This window comes from Homarus americanus, unplaced genomic scaffold, assembly GCF_018991925.1.
Source record: "Homarus americanus isolate GMGI-L3 unplaced genomic scaffold, GMGI_Hamer_2.0 scaffold34360, whole genome shotgun sequence".
NCBI classification, from domain to species: domain Eukaryota; kingdom Metazoa; phylum Arthropoda; class Malacostraca; order Decapoda; family Nephropidae; genus Homarus; species Homarus americanus.
In genome coordinates this window covers 9,991,007-9,996,006 of record NW_024739403.1, presented here as the reverse complement: position 1 = coordinate 9,996,006, position 5,000 = coordinate 9,991,007, and the positions used below count along the sequence as shown (strand labels likewise).

General features: G+C 52.0%; 1 protein-coding gene across 1 annotated transcript in view; it reads right to left on the bottom strand.

The window, feature by feature from the left end:
* Nucleotides 1-5,000, bottom strand: part of LOC121874642 (poly [ADP-ribose] polymerase 2-like) — a 60,212-nt gene that overhangs the window by 49,946 nt on the left and 5,266 nt on the right. The gene's annotated exons all lie outside the window — the stretch shown is intronic.

The following is a 5,000-nucleotide window of genomic DNA, read 5'->3' as shown; positions in this document are numbered from 1 at the left end:
GTGGTTGTGTGTGTGTGTGTTTGGGGGTGTGTGTGTGTGTTGGGGTGTGTGTGTGAGTGTTGGGGGGTGTGTGAGTGTGATGTTGGGGGTGTGTGTGTGTGAGTGTTGGGGTGTGTGTGTGTTGGGGTGTGTGTGTGTGTGTGATGTTGGGGTGTGTGTTGTGGTGTGATGTTGGGGTGTGTGTGTGTGATGATGGGGTGTGTGTGTGTGTGATGTTGGGTGTGTGTGTGTGTGATGTTGAGGGTGTGTGTGTGATGTTGGGGTGTGTGTGTGATGTTGGGGGTGTGTGTGTGTGATGTTGGGGTGTGTGTGTGATGTTGGGGTGTGTGTGTGTGCGTGTTGGGGTGTGTGTGTGTTGGGTGTGTGTGTGGATGGGGTGTGTGTGTGTTGTGTGTGTGATGTTGAGGTTAGTGTGTGTGTGATGTTGGGGTGTGTGTGTGTGATGTTGGGGTGTGTGTGTGTGTGTTGGGGTGTGTGTGTGTGTTGGTGTGTGTGTGTGTGATGTTGGGGTGTGTGTGTGTGTGGGGGTGTGTGTGTGATGTTGGGGTGTGTGTGTGTGATGTTGGGGGTGTGTGTGTGTGTGATGTTGGGTGTGTGTGTGTGTGTGATGTTGGGGTGTGTGTGATGTTGGGGTGTGTGTGTGATGTTGGGGTGTGTGTGTGATGTTGGGGGTGTGTGTGATGTTGGGGGTGTGTGTGTGATGTTGGGGTGTGTGTGTGATGTTGGGGGTGTGTGTGTGTGATGTTGGGGGGTGTGTGATGTTGGGGTGTGTGTGATGTTGGGGGTGTGTGTGTGTGATGTTGGGGTGTGTGTGTGATGGGGTGCGTGTGTGTGATGTTGGGGTGTGTGTGTGTGTGATGTTGGGGTGTGTGTATGTGTGATGTTGGGGTGTGTGTATGTGATGTTGGGGGTGTGTGTGTGTGTGTTGGTGTGTGTGATGTTGGGGTGTGTGTGTGATGTTGGGGGTGTGTGTGTGTTGGGGATGTGTGTGTGTTGGGGTGTGTGTGTGTGATGTTTGGGTGTGTGTGTGATGTTGAGTTGTGTGTGTGTGATGTTGGGTTGTGTGTGTGTGTGATGTTGGGGTGTGTGTGTGTTGGGGTGTGTGTGTGTGTGATGTTGGGGTGTGTGTGTGGGTGTTGGGAGTTGTGTGTGTGATGTTGGGGTGTGTGTGTGTGTGATGTTGGGGTGTGTGTGTGTGGGATGTTGGGGGTGTGTGTGTGTGATGTTGGGGTGTGTGTGTGATGTTGGGGTGTGTGTGTGATGTTGGGGTGTGTGTGTGTGTTGGTGTGTGTGTGATGTTGGGGTGTGTGTGTGTATGTTCAGGAGTGTGTGTGATGTTGGGGTGTGTGTGATGTTGGGAGGTGTGTGTGTGTGATGTTCAGGTGTGTGTGTGTGATGTTGGTGTGTGTGTGTGATGTTCAGGTGTGTGATGTTCGGGTGTGTGTGTGTGATGTTCAGGTGTGTGTGTGTGTGATGTTCAGGTGTGTGTGTGTGTTCAGGTGTGTGTGTGTGTGATGTTCGGGTGTGTGTGTGTGTGATGTTCAGGTGTGTGTGTGTGATGTTAAGGGTGTGTGATGTGTGTGATGTTCAGGTGTGTGTGTGATGGGGTGTGTGTGATGATGGTGTGGGTGTGTGTGTGTGATGTTGGTGTTGTGTGTGATGGTGTGTGTGTGTGTGATGATGGGGTGTGTGTGATGATGGTGTGGGTGCGTGTGTGATGTTCAGGTGTGTGTGTGTGTGTGTGTGATGGGCTGTGTTTGTGTGTGTGTGTGTGTGTGTTGGGGTTGTGTGTGTTAGGGTGTGTGTGTGTGTGGGGTGTGTGTGTGTGTGTTGGGTGTGTGTGTGTTGGGTGTGTGTTGTGATGTTGGGGGGTGTGTGTGTGTGTGATGTGGGTGTGTGTGTGTGGGGTTGTGTGTGTGATGGGTGTGTGTGTGTGATGTTGGGGTGTGTGTGTGGGGTGTGTGTGTGTGTGTTGGGGTGGTGTATGTGTGTGATGTTGGGGGATGTGTGTGTGTGTTGGGGGGTGTGTGTGATGTTGGGGTGTGTGTGAGTGTTGGGGTGTGTGTGTGTGTGCGGTGTTAGGGTTATAGTGTGTGTGTGTGTGTGATGTTGGGGTGTGTGTGTGATGTTGGGTGTGTGTGTGTGGTGTTGGGGTGTATGTGTGGTGTTGGGGGTTGTGTGTGTGATGTTGGGTGTGTGTGTGTGTGATGTTGGGGTGTGTGTGTGTGTGATGGGTGTGTGTGATGTTGGGGTGTGTGTGTGGATGTTGGGGTGTGTGTGTGTGTTGGGGGTGTGTGTGTGTTGGGGTGTGTGTGATGTTGGGAGTGTGTGTGATGTGGGGTGTGTGTGTGTGTGTGATGGGGTGTGTGTGTGTGTGTTGGGGTGTGTGTGTGTGTGTGATGTTGGGATGTGTGTGTGTGATGGGATGTGTGTGTGTGTGTGATGTTGGGGTGTGTGTGTGTGTGATGTTCGTGTGTGTGTGTGTGTGTGTGGGGTGTGTGTGATGATGGGGTGTGTGTGTGATGGGGGGTGTGTGTGTGATGTTCGGGGTGTGTGTGTGTGTGTGTGTGATGATGAGGGGGTGTGTGTGTGTGTTGGGGTGTGTGTGTGTGTGTATGTTGGGGGGTGTGTGTGTGTGATGTTGGGGGTGTGTGTGTGTGATGATGGGGTTGTGTGTGTGATGATGGGGTGTGTGTGTGTGATGATGGGGTGTGTGTGTGTATGTTGGGGTGTGTGTGTGATGTTGGGGTGTGTGTGGGGTGTGTGTGTGTGTGTGTGTGTGTGATGTTGGGGTGTGTGTGTGTTGGGGGATGTGTGTGTGTGATGTGTTGGGGTGTGTGTGTGTGTGATGATGGGTTTGTGTGTGTGTGTTGGGGTGTGTGTGTGTGTGTGATGTTGGGGTGTGTGTGTGTGTGTGTGTGGGGGTGTATGTGTGTGTTGGGGGTGTGTGTGTGATGTTGGGGTGTGTGTGTGTGTGATGTTGGGGTGTGTGTGTGTGTGATGAGGGTGTGTGTGTGTGATGTTGGGGTGTGTGTGTGTGATGTTGGGGGTGTGTGTGTGATGTTGGAGGGGTGCTGTGTGATGTTAGGTGTGTGTGTGTGATGTTGAGGTGTGTGTGATGTTGGGGGTGTGTGTGTGATGTTGGAGTGTGTGTGTTGGGGTGTGTGTGTGTTGGGGAGTGCGTGTGATGTTGGAGTGTGTGTGTGTTGGGGTGTGTGTGATGTTGGGGTGTGTGTGTGTGATGTTGGGTGTGTGTGGGGTTGCGTGGTGTGTGATGTGGGGTGTGTGTGTGTGTTGGGGTGTGTGTGTGATGTTGGGGTGTGTGTGTGGTGATGTTGGGGTTGTGTGTGTGTGTGATGTTTGGGGTGTGTGCATGCTGATGTTAGGTGTGTGTGTGTGGTGTTGGGGTGTGTGTGATGGGGTGTGTGTGTGTGATGTTGGGGTGTGTGTGTGTTGGGGTGTGTGTGTGGTGTGATGTTGGGGTGTGTGTGTGATGTTGGAGTGTGTGTGTGTGATGTTGGGGTGTGTGTGTGTGGGGTGTGTGTGTGTATGTTGGGGTGTGTGTGTGTGATGTTGGGGTGTGTGTGTGTGTGTGTTGGGGTGTGTGTGTGGTGTGATGTTGGGTGTGTGTGTGTGTGTGATGGGGTGTGTGTGTGTGTGATGGGTGTGTGTGTGTGTGATGGGGTGTGTGTGTGTGGTGATGTTGGGTGTGTGTGGTGTGTGTGACGTTAGGGTGTGTGTGTGTGTGTGTTGTGTGTGTGTGTTGTTGGGGTGTGTGTGTGTGTTGGGGTGTGTGTGTGTGTGTGTGTGTGTTGGGGTGTGTGTGTGTGTGTTGGGTGTGTGTGTGTTGAGGAGTGTGTGTGTGATGTTCAGGTGTGTGTGTGATGTTGGGGTGTGTGTGTGTGATGTTGGGGTGTGTGTGATGTTGGGGTGTGTGTGATGTTGGGGTGTGTGTGTGATGTTCAGGTGTGTGTGTGTGTGATCATGGTGTGTGTGTGTGTGATGATGGGGTGTGTGTGTGATGTTCAGATTGTGTGTGTGTGTGTGAATGTGTGATGGGCTGTATGCTTGTGCGTGTGTGTGTGTGTGCCTGTGTGGGCTGCATGTTTGTCTGTGTGTGTGTGTGTGTGTGTGTGGGGTTTGTGTGTGTGTGTGTGTGTGTGGTGTTTGTTTGTGTGTGTGTGTGTGTTTGATGTTGGGTTAGTGTTTGATGTTGGGTGTGTGTGTGTTGGGTGTGTGTGTGTGTGTTGGGTGTGTGTGTGTGTGTGATGATAGGTTTGTGTGTAGAATATGATGGATTTGTGTGTGTGTGTGTGTGTGTGTGATGTTCGTGTTATTGGTGATATGTTGGGGGTGTGTGTGTGATGTTGGGGGTGTGTGTGTGATGTTGGGGTGTGTGTGTGTTGGTGTGTGTGTGTGTGTGTGTGTGTGTTGGGGTGAGTGTGTGATGTTGGGGTGGGAGTGTGTTGGTGTGTGTGGTGTGTTGGGATGTGTGTGTGTGTGTGTGTGTGTGTGTGTGTGTGTGTGTGTGTGTGGTTTGATTGGGGAACTTGGCGGCCAGGGAGCAGAATATGTGGTTGTTGGGGAGATGGGTTCAGATGGGAAAGCTGGTTTGTGGTTCTTATAGCGATCAGATTCGTGCCGTATGGTTTGGATGCAGTTGTGTGGTGTCGAACAGCAATTCTCGGGCGGGATCTCAGGTGGTAGACCATGTGAGGATGGTGCAAACCTACCAAATCTGCAGATGTGAGTCGTGGTGATGGTCAGCGAGAGTCAGAGGTCAGTGTCTTGGAAACTCTTAATATGTGGAGTAGGAAGGGAAAATCTTCATGCAGTTGTTTACGTTGTGGCATTTAGGGAGGAGACCAGGTAGGGGAGGCATAGGTGGAAGCTTGAAGTATGAATGTTGGAGTAAACACTGAGGGCTCCAGGAACAGGAACTCCGAGGACGATTCAGCGGAGGGAGGTGGGGCGGAAACTGGAGCAATACGTAACTTCTA